Here is a 15,960-nt window from a genome sequence, read left to right as displayed (position 1 = left end):
CATAATTTTAGGGAGATCCTAGTTGATTTTGGATGCAGGTGAGAAAACGTTTACCATACTCTTAGGGTGATTAATAATTATTTTATCTGAAGTATTTATTAAAAATTATATCTATATAAAAAAGGACAGAAAAACAGCATCATTATAGGGAGATCCTAGTTGATTTTGGATGCAGGTGAGACAGCTTTTACCATACTCGAGGTGATTAATAATTCTGTTATCTAAAGTATTTATTAAATATAACATCTATATAAAAAAAGGACAGTAAAATATAATTTTAGGGAGATGATAGTTGATTCTGGATACAGGTGAGAAAACTTTTACCATACTCTTAGGGTGATTAATAATTCTTTTATCTAAAGTATTTATTAAAAATGATAGCTATATAACAAAGGACAGTAAAATAGCATAATTTTAGAGAGATCCTAGTTGGTTTTAGATGCAGGTGAGACAACATTTACCATACTCTTAGGGTGATTAATAATTCTGTTATCTAAAGTATTTATTAAACATTATATCTATATAAAAAAAGACAGTACAATAACATAATTTTAGGGTGATCCTAGTTGGTTTTGAATGCAGGTGAGATAATGTTTACCATAACTTTGGGGTACTTAATAATTATTTTATCTAAGTTATTAGTATTTTATTAAAAATTATATCTACATCAAAAAGTAAAAAGGTAAAACACAGTCATTTCAGGGAAATCTTAGTTAATGTTGGGTGCAGGTGGCAGAAGTTGTACACACATTTTGGGGTGATCAATAAACCTACACTATTTTATTAAAAATAATATAAAACTAAAAAAAGGACAGTAAAACGTCACAGAGTAGCTTTTAGGTGCTGTTTCGGTGCAGGGGCAGGTGAGAAGAGTTTAACAATAATTATAAGTCTTTCATAAACTATTTATATTAAAATAAATTATATATCTGTGACAGTGAAAACCATAGAGTAATGTTAGGGAAATCTTAGTTAATTTTAGGTGCAGATACAGAATTCTTCATACACTTTGGGGTGATCAGTAAGTCATTAATCTAAAGTATTTTATAAAAAAAATAGTATATTAAACTGCATAAAGGACAGTATAACACCATGCTGCTGTGAAAAAAAGCTGGATTGTAGATTGTGATATCATGGCATGCACAGATCTTGTAATAATTAAAACGATCCCCTAAATCTATCGTGCTTGGAGCTTGCAATATTCATCTGCTTGGGAGCGATTATGCAAAACTAATTTGGCTGTCCAGGGGTAATTATCCCTGACACGGTTAATTAAATCCTTTCAAGACTTTCCTTTCCCTTTTGTCCCAGCCCCTCATTTCTCAACAAGAAACTTCCTGCTGCTGTCTGGACAATACAGTGCTTTTAAATCTTTCCTCCCAGCCCTGTATTGAATGTGGACCTATAGTAATCCACGAGTTTAATACTCATTGCACAATGATACTTAAAGCGAGGCATTCAGTCATTTGGGGGAAACCTGTCATCAGAGGGCATTGGATGGATGTGAAAGCATCCAGTGACATTCCCATGTACAGCCCTTGATCGATGCTATGACATCCATAGGGATGGCCAGGCTGCACGATCCTCTTACAGCAATTCTGGCTGTCAGCGATCACAACGTTTGTAAGCAGGAATTCTGTGGAGGATACTAGGTTGGAAATGAATACTTGTCAATCAGGATGAGTGAGGACCACAGATGCTGTACAAAGTTTAGTATCCCATAGCATCTCCCATGAGCTTAGATCCATCAGAACCTCCATCACCTTAAATCGATCATTAGATTTGATTGCTAATTAATCTTAGACTGCTGATCTTATCACAAACCTACTGTGTCCATCTGGTCAGTTCGTTTTCTTTTGTTTTGTTTTTAAGAAATAAATGATTATTTGGCAATCTGAGGTGTATAATAAGGATGTGTGAGGACCATGGATGATGTACAAAGTTCAGTATCCCATAGCAACCAAATAGCATCTCCCATGAGCTTAGATCCATCAGAACTTCCTTCAAGTTTGGTGAATGATCTCTACAGGCATCTGAACCTGAATCAGCAAGTAATCTATTATGTCAGGCTGGTGACTTTTAGATTGTGCCGTTGTGTAAAGCTTATTGTATTATTAGAAATGAATGATTATCTGGCAATTTGGTTTATTTAATAAAGATGTATGAGGACCACAACAGTCTAATATTCCATAGCAACCAGATAGTATCTTCCATCAGCTTAGGTCCATGAGAACTTTTTTGGTAAATGATCCTTTCTGGTAGCTGAACTTATCAGAAAGTAACCTGTTATATCAGGCTGGTGACTTTTAGGTGGTGCCATTGTGTAAAGCTCATTGTATTTTATTCCATTTCATTGTTAGACATGAATGATTATCTGGTAATTCGATGTATTTAATAAGAATGTGTGAGGACCACAACAGTTTAGTTCCCCATAGCAACCGGATAGCATCTTCCATCAGCTTTAGAGCAATCAGAACCTTGCTAATCGATCACTATAAAGTGCTGAGCTTATCACAAAGTTCTCTGTTAACTAAGTAACCTGTTATGTCCAGCCAGTGATTTATGGTGTCATTGTGTATTATTTTACGGGTTGGCAATCAGATTTATGTCAGAGTGAGGACCACGGATATTGTACAAAGTTTAGTATCCCCCAGCAATTAAATAGCAACTTCCATAACAGAATTGCTGATCGATCACTTAAGGCTGCTGAAGTTTCACAACTGGTCACTTTTAGATGGTTCTAATGTATATTTTTTTCTTTAGAAATTAATATTAGGCAGTCCGATTTATGTCGAAAGGATGAGTGAGGACCACAAATGATGTACAAGCTTCAGTATCCCACAGCAACCATATTATTCATAAAATAATTGCTGATTGATCACTATAAGCTGCTGGAGTTATCAGAGTTGATAACTTTTAAATGGTGTCGTGTTTTTTTTCTTTCAATGAATAATTATTTGGATATCAGACTTATGTCAGGATGGGTGAGGATCACGGATGATGTACATAGTTCAGTATCCCACAACAACCAGATAGCATCCCCTATCAGCTTAGCGGAGATATAGTACAGTTGATCACTGATCGATCACTAAAAATTGCTCAACCTATCACAAAGTTCTGTGTTAAATAAGTAACCTGTAATGTCCAGCCAGTGACTTTTATGGTGTCTTTGTGTATTTTCTTTAGAAATGACTGACTATCAGGCAGTCATACCTATGTCGGAAGGATGGGTGATGATCATAAAGTTCAGTATCACACAGCAACCAGATCACCTTAGTTATTATTCATAACATAATTTCTGATTGATCACTAGCATCAGAGACAAAAGTATGAATGCTGATTATCAGGTTGCTAAACCTGTCAGAGCTGGTAAATGTTAGATGGTGTTTTGTATTTTTTTTTATGAATGATTATTTGGCAGTCAGATGTATATGTGAGGACCAGGGGTGCTGTACAAAGTTTGGTGTCCCATGTCAACCAGATAGCATCTTCCATTACTAATGGTAACATTATTTCTGATTGATCACTAGAGTCTTCAAACGCCTTAGTTATTAATCAGATTTTGATAACTGATTGATCACTAAAAGCTGCTGAACGTATCAGAGCTGGTTATTTGTAGATGGTGTCCTGTATTTTTTTGTATCAATGAATATTTGCCTAACAGCCTTCTGTGTGAGGACCACATATGCTGTACAAGGTTTAGTTTCCCATAGCAACCAGATCGCATCTTCAATTATTAATGGTAACATGATTTCTGACTGATCAGTAGAATCTTCAATCTTCTTAGTTATTAATCATAATCTGATAGCTGAATGATCACTAAAAGCTGCAGAACCTATCAGCACTGGTGCTTTTAGATGTCATATTTTTTATGAATGATTATTTGGCAATCAGACTTCTGTATGAGGACCAGGGATGCTGTACAAAGTTTAATGTCCCATGGCAACCAGATAGCATCCTCCATTATTACTGGTGACATGATTACTGACTGATCCCTAGAATCTTCATGGTAACATGATTTCTATTTGACCATTAGAATCTTCAATCTCTTCCTCAGTATGACTGCTGATTGATCACTAAAAGCTGCTGAACTGATCAGAGCTGGTGATAGATGGTGTTTTGTATTTTTTTTAATCAATGATTATTTGACAATCAGCCTTATGTGTGAGGACCAGGGATGCTGTACAAAGTTTAGTGTCCCATAGCAACCAGAGAGCATCTTTCATTTTTAATAGTAACATGATTACTGACTGATCACTAGAATCTTCAATCGCTTTAGTATGATTGCTGATTGATCACTAGAATCTTCAATCTCTATAGGATAGCATCCTCCATTATTACTGGTGACATGATTACTGACTGATCACTAGAATCTTCATGGTAACATGATTTCTGGTTGATCACTAGAATCTTCAATCTCCTTAGTCATTAATCAAATTATGATTACTGATTGATCACTAGAATGCTCAGTATCCTTAGTATGATTGCTGACTGATCACTAAAAGCTGCTGAACTGATCAGAGCTGGTGACTTTTTAGGTACTGATTGATCATTAGAATCTTCAGTACCCTTATTGCTGATTGATCAATAAATGTTGCTGAACTGATCGGAGCTGGTGATAGATGGTGTTTTGTATTTTTTTTTTTAAATCAATGATTATCTGACAATAAGCCTTATGTGTGAGGACCAGGGATGCTGTACAAAGTTTAATGTCCCATAGCAACCAGATAGCATCTTCCATTTTTAATAGTAACATGATTACTGACTGATCACTAGAATTTTCAATCTCTTTAATTATTAATCATTTTATGATTACTGATTGATCATGAGAATATTCAGTCTCCTTACTATGCTTACTGATTTATCACTAAAAGTTGCTGAACCAACCACAGCTGGTGATAGATGGTGTTTTGTATATTTTTTTTATCAATGATTATCTGACAATAAGCTTTCTACATAAAGACCAAGAATGCTGTACAAAGTTTCGTGTCCCATAGCAACAAGATAGCATCTTCCATTTTTATTGGTAACATGATTACTGACTTATCACTAGAATCTTCAGGCTTTTTAGTTATTAATCATTTTATGGTTACTGATTGACCATGAGAATAGTCAGTCTCCTTAGTATGATTGCTGATTGATCACTAAAAGCTGCTGAACCAACCACAGCTGGTGACTTTTAGATTGTGTCAATGTAAAAAGTTTATTTTTACCCCCCCCATACAAATACTGAACAGGGCACTAGTGCGATGTAGATATAATTTCCAAACACAGAAGGATGTATTTGTCGCTGTGTCATTTTCACAATCCCATACATTTCCCAGGAGTGTCTGGCTCTTTAGAAACTTTGCTAATCTCCCCCTTGGCCTTTCTCCTGTAGCCCAGCACAGCTCAAAGGTTAGGCACTTTTCTTAAAGGACTGATATTATGAATTCCCTGACAATTTCCCTGGGTGCCCCCCTAGGCTTTTCTCCTCTTTCTGGCAGGAAAAAAGGGGGGGATGCTGAAAGGGGCTTCTTTTTTTTTGTCATTCAGTGGGAGCGTTTAGACTGTCGAGGAGGTTTTGTCAAGGAACAAAAAGTGGGCTTGGGAGGTTTTGTGAGAGTGTTGTTTGTTGAAGTGCAGCTAAGAAAAAGCGGCTGCTTTCTGCTCATTGTAAGGAAAGCAATCAGTGGTATTTGGAAAACTGTTAGCATTGTGCACTTCTTCTGTGTCCATTGTCAGACGATTCTTTTCAGCAGCTTTTTTTTCAGCCGATCCAGCTGGCCAGACTGAATAGCAGTGCAATGTGTACACGCTTTGTCCCTCCAGCCTTCAAGTAGCCCCCATTGAATAGACTAAGTTGACACTGCATGACAGTGAAACAACATAATAAAAAATACATGAGCCCCTGAATAGGAGCAGGCGCATAAATAAATAAAATGGGTGACCAAAACTGGATAAACTGAATGACAAAACGCTGAAAGGGGAACAAAAAGATATTTAACACGCTAGATTAGCATTAGAATGCAATCTACAAGGCAGAACAATTGATGAATAGCTTTACCGGCCAAAAAAGAAATGGACTAAATGCCCTTTGAATGGATAGGCTTTTTTTTTTTTTTTTTTTGCACTGAAAAGGGAAAAAGGTAAAGATGAAGTTATGCAAATGAGGCATGGAGGACTTTTTCTGTATATGTGGGGGAAAACAAGGAGGGAATTAAGCCTGAGAATTTTACTGCACAATAATCACCCACTCAGGAGATGTGTGGGAATGTCACGGGGGACGCAGTTCACACGTGGGCAGCAGGGAGGGAAAGGGTTCTTCTGCGTCTCATCATAACAACAGATAATAATAACAACAATAATCATAATAATTCACACGTGGGCAGCTATATACCCCAACAGGGAAGGAAGGGGTTATCTTGCGTCTCATCATTGCAAAATATAATAATAATAACAACAACAACTACAATAATCATAATAATTCACCTGTGGACAGCTATACACCCCAACAGAGAAGGAGGGTGCTATCCTGCTTCTCACCATACTAACAATTTATAATAATATTAATAATCATAAGTATTATTATTAACAGGGAAGGAAGGGGTTATCCTGCCTCTAATATTAACAACAACTAATAATAATAATAATTCATAGGTGGGCAGTTCTACACCCGAACAGGGAAGGAGGGGGTTATCCTGCCTCTAATATTAACAACAACTAATAATAATAATAATTCATAGGTGGGCAGTTCTACACCCGAACAGGGAAGGACGGGGCTATCCTGCTACTCATCATATTAACAATTATTATTATTATTAATAATAATAAGTATTATTATTATTCTCAGGTGGCCAGCTATACACTCCAATAAGGAAGGAAGGGGTTTTCTTGCTTCTTATTAAGATCATCATATTAACAACAACTAGTAATAATAATAATAATTCACAGGTGGGCAGTTCTACACCCCAACAGGGAAGGAGGGGAATGTCCTGCTTCTCATCATATTAATAATAATTATTATTATTTATAGGTGACAAGCTATACACTCCAACGAGGAAGGAAGGGGTTAACCTGCTTCTCATTATAACAACAACAACTAATAATAATAATAATAATAATAATTGATAGGTGGGCAGCTCTACACCCTAACAGGGAAGGAAGGGACTATCCTGCTGCCAATCATATTAACAAATAATAATAATACATAGGTGGGCAGCTATACACCCCAACATGGAAGAAAGGGGCTAGCCTGCTTCTCATCATATTAACAACTAATAATAATAATTCTCAGGTGGGCAGCTATACACCCCAACAGGGAAGGAAGGGGCTATGCTGCTTATCATTATATTAACAAATAATAATAATAATTATCAGGTGGGCAGATATACACCCCAACAGGGAAGGAAGGGGCTATGCTGCTTATTATCATATTAGCAACTAATAATAATAATAATAATCAGGTAGGCAGATACACACCCCAACATGGAAGAAAGGGGCTAGCCTGCTTCTCATCATATTAACAACTAATAATAATAATTCTCAGGTGGGCAGCTATACACCCCAACAGGGAAGGAAGGGGCTATGCTGCTTATCATTATATTAACAAATAATAATAATAATAATTATCAGGTGGGCAGATATACACCCCAACAGGAAAGGAAGGGGCTATGCTGCTTATTATCATATTAGCAACTAATAATAATAATAATAATCAGGTAGGCAGATATACACTCCAACAGGGAATGAAGGGGCTATCCTGCTGCCAATCATATTAACAAATAATAATAATACATAGGTGGGCAGCTATACACCCCAACATGGAAGAAAAGGGCTAGCCTGCTTCTCATCATATTAACAACTAATAATAATAATTCTCAGGTGGGCAGCTATACACCCCAACAGGGAAGGAAGGGGCTATGCTGCTTATCATTATATTAACAAATAATAATAATAATTATCAGGTGGGCAGATATACACCCCAACAGGGAAGGAAGGGGCTATGCTGCTTATTATCATATTAGCAACTAATAATAATAATAATAATAATAATCAGGTAGGCAGATACACACCCCAACAGGGAAGGAAGGGGCTATGCTGCTTATCATCATATTAGCAACTATTAATAACAATTCTCAGGTGGGCAGCTATACACCCCAACAGGGAATGAAGGGACTATCCTGCTGCCAATCATATTAACAAATAATAATAATAATACATAGGTGGGCAGCTATACACCCCAACATGGAAGAAAGGGGCTAGCCTGCTTCTCATCATATTAACAACTAATAATAATAATTCTCAGGTGGGCAGCTATACACCCCAACAGGGAAGGAAGGGGCTATGCTGCTTATCATCATATTAACAACTAATAATAATAATAATAATTATCAGGTGGGCAGATATACACCCCAACAGGGAAGGAAGGGGCTATGCTGCTTATCATCTTATTAGCAACTAATAATAATAATTATCAGGTAGGCAGATACACACCCCAACAGGGAAGGAAGGGGCTATGCTGCTTATCATTATATTAGCAACTATTAATAACAATTCTCAGGTGGGCAGATATACACCCCAACAGGGAATGAAGGGGCTATCCTGCTTCTCATCATATTAACAAATAATAATAATAATAGGAATACTCAGGTGGGCAGCTATACACCCCAACAGGGTAGGAAGGGCTATCCTGCTTCCCATCATGTTAACAGCTAATACTAACATCAATAATATAACAATAATAATAATAATTTACAGGTGGGTAGGTATACATCCCAACAGGGAAGGCTATCCTGCTTCTCATCATATTCAGGCTGGGTTCACACCTGAGCATATTGGGAACTAGCATTCCCATTTGTGGTTTTTTTCCACGCGTTTCGGATCATTTCCACTCATCACGCATAGGGTAGCCCATTCACTTAAATGGACTGCCATACGCATGGAAAACACCCCAAAGAAGCTCCAAAACCTTTTTAAGATTGGAGCATGGCGCATTTTTTTCACCACGCATTTTGACACGTTAGTGGTGCATTTGCCACATGACAAAATGATTGGCAAACATACGCCTGCTACCTATGCTTGGGATACCATTAACAATAATGCACCATAAGGGCAACCCATATTTACCAAAATACGCAGCAAAACTCCAATTTTTCTGTATGCTCTGTTGCGCGTTCCGGAAATGCCAAGTGCGAATAAAAACCTAACAGCTAATAATAATAATAATAATAATTCATAGTTGGACAGCTACACACCCTAAAAGAGGTAAAGGGGGTGTTCTGATAATAATAATACTACTACTAATAATAATAATATTAATAATAAAATAATAGTACTTGTAAGTTACTCTTGGACAGCTATACACCCCAACAGAAAGGGGCTATCCTGCTTATCCTCATACTAGCAGATAAAAGTAATAACAAAAATGAACATAACAGTAGTTTACACATGGTCAGCTATGGAGCTACACCACAACAGGGCAGGAAAACCCTTGTACTGCTTATCATCATATTAACAGGTTTTAATAATATTATTAAGCACACGTGGACAGTTATACACCCCAATAGGGAAGGAAGAGGCTATCCTTCTTTAAAATTATTAATTTGATGATGATGATTATTATTATTATTATTATTAATAATAATTATACTCAACGCATGGACAGCTATAGACCTACACCTCAACATCGTCCTCTGTCTAGAAGGGAGCATATCTTCATAACAATAAAACGATAATAACAAAAACATTTTTTAGAATCGTATTAAAGTAATAATAATAATTTACATGTGGACAACTATGGTCCTTATCCCCAACAGCCTTCTCTTTATAGAGGGAAGGGGCTGTCCTGATTTTTATCCTATTAAAAAGTAGTAGTAATAATAGCAAACAATAATAATATTACAAATAATATTAATAATAATAAGTGGACGCCCCAACAGCTTCTTCTTGGGTTATCCTCTCCTCTTGCTATTATCAATCTAACAGGAAGAAAAAATAATTAATAATGATAATAATAATAATAACAACAACAACAACAAAAACAATTTCAATATACCTTGAAATCAAACTGTTTACCAAAGGCAACATTAAAACATTTTCTGATCCTATATAATATGGGGGTTCACTGAAAAAAAAACTGAATATAAATGTACATATATAGTCCAATGTATTCCAGTTTATGGTAATGCTAGAGAAATTGTAAGTGTTATCTATTGATTAATGCAGAATGTTTAGAGTTTAAAAATCTTTAACAATTTTAAGCAAGCAAATAAAAGGTATGACTTCAACTCCAAACCTTTCTTGTGTAGGGTAAGCATAGGGTACATTTACATAAATGGGAGCAGACTATAAAGTACACGGCTGTATTCTATAGCAGTGCTTATTGGATTTTTCATTCAGAACATTTAGGTGAAATCAATCCAATTTACACTGCCTGCAACCAACTGTATTTTTTCAGATGTCTAATATTTGAGGAAAGTTAGGTGGTGTTATCCAATGCTGAATATAATTGCAAGAAGTAATGGGCTAGCTTCCAGTTACATGTCACTAAGATGATCCCTTGTCACCTCAGTACAGGGACACTAAAGGCATCGCTCTGCTCTGCCAGAAAAGACAACTGTTGCATTGCGATATCTATCTATCTATCTATCTATCTATCTATCTATCTATCTATCTATCTATCTATCTATCTATCTATCTATCTATCTATCTATCTATCTATCTATCTATCTATCTATCTATCTATCTATCTATCTATCTATCTATCTATCTATCTATCTATCTATCTATCTATCATCTACAGCCTGTGTGTTTCTGTTGGAAAGCAGCTACAGCAGGATACAAGAAACTCAGCAGTACTTAACGATCTACCAATTTGAAAGGATCAATTCAATTTGTCGCTGTTTATTTAGCAGTCACCCCGGAGACATCAATGACAGGACAGGCTAATGTGGGAAGACAGGCTGGACCTGCTACCTGGCATCAGGTGTAAGCGTGCTGCAGCGACCCCTGCCGTGGCAGCAGGAAATGCACAGTAATGTAAGCACGGGGTTTCAAAGCACACATCGCACTTACAATACATATTTAACCCCTTCTTGGCAGTGAAACAGCTATCAACAAGCAAGGTCTGTCGTAGCTTCAGTATAGACCTATATCCCTTGTCATATAATATACATATATATATACTGCACATGCCTTCTTATAAACATTAGCTATAGAGAGAGAAAAATAATATACATGTGTGTGTATGTGTGTTTTATATATATATATATATATATATATATATATATATATATATAATACTGTACGTTGTTATATACATTAGCTGTCCAAATAGAAAAATAATGTGTGTGTATATATATATATAGATATATCTATATATATATATACTGTACGTTTTTATATACGTTAGCTGTCCGGATAGAAAAATAATATATATGTGTGTATGTATACATATATATATGTATATATATATATATATATATATATATATATATTTAGAACTGTACATTGTTACATACATTAGCCGTCCAGATAGAGAAAATACATATGCATTACATTTATTTATTATTACAGGTACTTAGGGCAGGGACTGATGTGAAAGTAAAACATATATGGCGCTATGTAAGTACCCTATATATATATACATATATATATCACTCAATTGTATAGTGGTGGAGATTAGTGATCCATACAGGAGGCACTGCATATGGAATTTACAGGCATTTAAACTCAGCATCTCTGGCAAAAAGAAATCCTTGCTTTTATGTCCAGAAGAAGTCTGTAGATCTTATTAATCAAATAATTATGTATATAAAACACACACAAAAGTGAAAATGGCACTGAATAAAATGTCTTCATAATAATAGATGATGGTGTCTATTACATAGCTTCTGCATTAATCTCAGTAACTGCCATTTCTTGAGAAAATGTATTTGTCTCAGCGTGTACAGTGTTGGAAACAATATTTGTGCTGAAAAATGACAGTCAAGAAAGCAGTGATTACAATTGGATTTGTGCAGCTCTCACAGATAATCGTTCTCCGCAGTGATCTGCTGACAGCAATGCTGTTAACTACAGTGACATGGACAACATGAATGGAGGGAGAGCAGGTGATTTGTCACTTTTGGCTCCCAGTGACCCCGCACACCGGTGCCTGTCACTGCTGCCCGACCTGTCACTTTGTCACATTCACTCCGCTTTTACACATTGATGCTTGTAGAATAGTAATCCTACCAATCAAAGGCTCCCAGGGCCTGTTCTTTGAGACTGCACTTTGCCTTACGTTTTATCAGCAAATATGAGTAACAAAATACAGTCTATTTTTTTTTTTTTTGGAATATTGACTAATACGTCAGATCTTGATATATATATATGTATATATAAAATGTATATATATAAAAATAGTTATATATATATAGATATAGATAGATATATATATATATATATATAAAACAAATAAGTTTGCTCTTGGCATATATACTATATATATCTATATATATATATGCACACACACACACATATATATATATACACACGCACACACATGTATATATATGTATACACACACACACACATATATATATATATATATATATATATATATATATATATACACATGCACACACATATATATATATGTATACACACACACACACACATATATATATATATATATATATATATATATATATACATATGTATACACACACACACATATATATATATATATGTATACACACACACACATAAATATATATATATATATAATTTGTAGAAAACATCTTCTGACATGCACATACTGTATATTGCTATATTGCAATACCAGTATAACTTAACTGATATTACAACTTATATGATTAGTAAAATAATAACACATTTTAAAATGAATATTAATGATAAATAGTGATCTTAAACATGCTAGGGATAAACATGGCAGACTCCATAAACCATTCAATATATTTTCTGAATATTGTACTAAAACATATTCCAGTGTTGATAATTTCTTTGCAGAGGAATCTGTCATCACTTGGACAAGCAGCAGGTAAAGTGGCCTGCTTTTTTACTGAGTCTGCTAGTGTCCAGATTAATAAAATATTACAATGGAATTCTCACCGTGAACACAGCAATATGATATGATTATATGAAGGGCCCATAAGCTTTTTATATAGCACAAAAATGCTGTTTTTTTCCACTGCTGATTACTAGGTAACTGCAGCTTAGAAGTAAATGTTAATTTTTGCATCCTTTTTGGTTGCTCTTTAGTTCTATGAGCTTGCCCCACATGTGATGTATTACCCCTGAAATTAAAAATGATTGCTTGTTTGGGCATGCCTAATAAAGTTTACGAGCAATGTTTAATAAAATGCAACCAACCCTAACATTATATTTCCATATGCTCACCCCACACAAAAAAGGCTAAAATCTCATTGTTTAGTATAGAGCTGTGTCATGGCACTTTATGTCAAGGCATTTTGCTGTGTGCTTGGAAATTGACATTGATACAAGATTCATAAACTGTATAATGAAAATGCTGGTTTAATAATTATAGGTTATCATACCAGATTATCACATATGTAGATTGAAAAAAAAACAATTATACAAAACAAAATAATGAAACTGGAATCAATTAGAGCACACAAGTGATGGCTTGTTCAGTTTGGATGCACTGACATACATTTTGCTACATTTTCCAGCACAGGTCATATGTATTGACAAGAGAAAACCCATTGTTATCAAAAGGGCCCCTTCACACAACCCACATGTTGTATTTTGAGTACACTGACCTGCATTTTATCTGTCAAGTCAATACAATTCTTTTAAAAATGATTGCAGTGCAATAAGTGTAAAAAATCGCATCAATGAAACTCATGTTAGGGTGAATACACCTTTACTCTTCCCTAGGATGTCCCTGACTCTTTTGTGTTTATTGACAGAAGCAGAATACTTCACAGAAATTTGTTGTTGAATATTTTTCTTTTGTCTTTTACTCTTTATTTGTGGATTTTCAGGTTAAATCAATATGAGATCTCTTGTTAGTGCTCACAATGAATTAATTGGCATTCAGTGTTTAGTGCTAAATACATTGTGATACATTTTATTGTGATAAAGACATATTTGACAAATATAAAGACCAGCCATCAAAACCAAAAAACACACAGTAGTGTAATTTGGTAATAAATGGCTACCAGCATAGAAATGATAGTAATTTGAGAATGAAATTATTAAAGGATAACTGTATGGTAAGATGAGTGAGCCAAGGGTATGAGCATGGTCTTTTCATCTGGTAGTTGAAAGTCCATTGGCTGTGACACAGGATATTTTTCCATAGACGTCTATATGGATTTTTCTGACACACTGGCCAGAGTGTGGACAGCAGCAAAACCATACGGTAAACACAACTTTCTGGTTGTAGAATGACAGAAATGAATACGTTTGAACTGTGGTTTCAGCTAATACTGAAAGTTTTCTGCTGAACCTCCCATAATCATTACAGCCTGATTGTACTGCCTCTATGCAATAGCCTTTAGCTTTACCAAAACACAGTTATATGATAACCGACCTAAGCAATCCATTAAGGTGTCCTTTTATCATGCAGCGGTAAATGACTGCTGCTCAGTTCTCCAGCATTCTCAGAGGAGAGAGTTCTCCTCTGAATGCCTTTTTATGAAGTGGTGTAGATCGCTTCTCTGAATGAAGAAAGACGCGATCTACAAATGCTTTGAATGCTGGAAAATGGCTGCTGTTACTATAATCTTGCGAGATCAGTCAAACACTGTTTACTAAGCAGCGGTAAATTATCTCTGCTTAGTTTGCGGTTTCCCCGATTCTCCAGCTCTGGGCTGGAGAATCTGGAGGGAGAACACAGATCGCAAGTGAAGGGCTGAGATCATTCCTTCATATACTGGCCATCTGTGTGCTGAGATGATCAGTGGAGAACATGTTCTCCGCTGATCATCTCTGTTTCCTAAACCACTAATGATCTGAGATCAGCAACGATCCTTAGGATCGCGGCTGATCTCTGTTTCATAAAAGGACATCTGAGTCTTTCTATAATAAGGCAGGCCCTTGCACTGCATAATTGTAGGTAAATCTAAAAGTAGCTGAAGTAGATATGTCTACTACCTTGTTTGTTGTATCCTTGGTTCCTGAATTCTCTACTAGATTCATAGTGACCTGCACTATGAGCATAGGTGTGCGCACAGGGTGTGCCAGATGTGCCTAGGTACACCCTAATCACCCATAGTTGCCAACATTCCTAGATGACATGCACATTATAGAAATGACTCTCTTCCCCCTACCATCTCCCGCAGCAGTTTCGGGTGCTCCTGCTTACTTCTCATGGAAAACTGCAGGAATCTCCCCAAGGGAGATCCTGACTCCTCCTTGATTTCTACTAGTACTGCAGTTGAGTTTGACTAGGCAGGATGGGGATGCACCCAGTCTCTGAGATTGTGCCCAGCCCACATTTTTCTGGTGTGTCATGTGTGAGCTGAGCAGAAGTCAGAGAGAATATATATATATATATATATATATATATATATATATATGTGTGTGTGTTTGAGCTTTGAGGTGCACACCCTCATGCAATAGGCTGCACACTCCAATGTCTATGAGGGTAATGGTGTTCTTTCAGCGGGAGGATGCAATGATGAAACCCCACAGACAAGGAACTAAGAGTTTGAAGTGACTAATCTAAATATCAGGCGATTCAATATTCAAGTTCATTTTTAAGCAGGTAAGTATGAAATTGTGCATAGAAATTCTTTCATTTTACATTTGCAGCCACTAGATGGAGAATGAGGCTGTATGAATCTGGGGAATTACTCTATTGGAGAGAGACAATCTGAAAACAATCAGGTTCTGTTATGCTCTCTCCTTATAAAACCCATAATGCTCTGCCAATCCTGTGTCAATTAACACATTTATTTGTAAAATAACAAATTTTATGAACACAGTAATAAACGATACAAAGAAATA

Source organism: Staurois parvus, unplaced genomic scaffold, assembly GCF_062004578.1.
Source record: "Staurois parvus isolate SC_StPar_1 unplaced genomic scaffold, SC_StPar_1.0 ptg000243l, whole genome shotgun sequence".
Lineage (NCBI taxonomy): Eukaryota > Metazoa > Chordata > Amphibia > Anura > Ranidae > Staurois > Staurois parvus.
The sequence above is the reverse complement of the archived record's forward strand: the minus strand, read 5'-3'. Positions refer to the sequence as shown.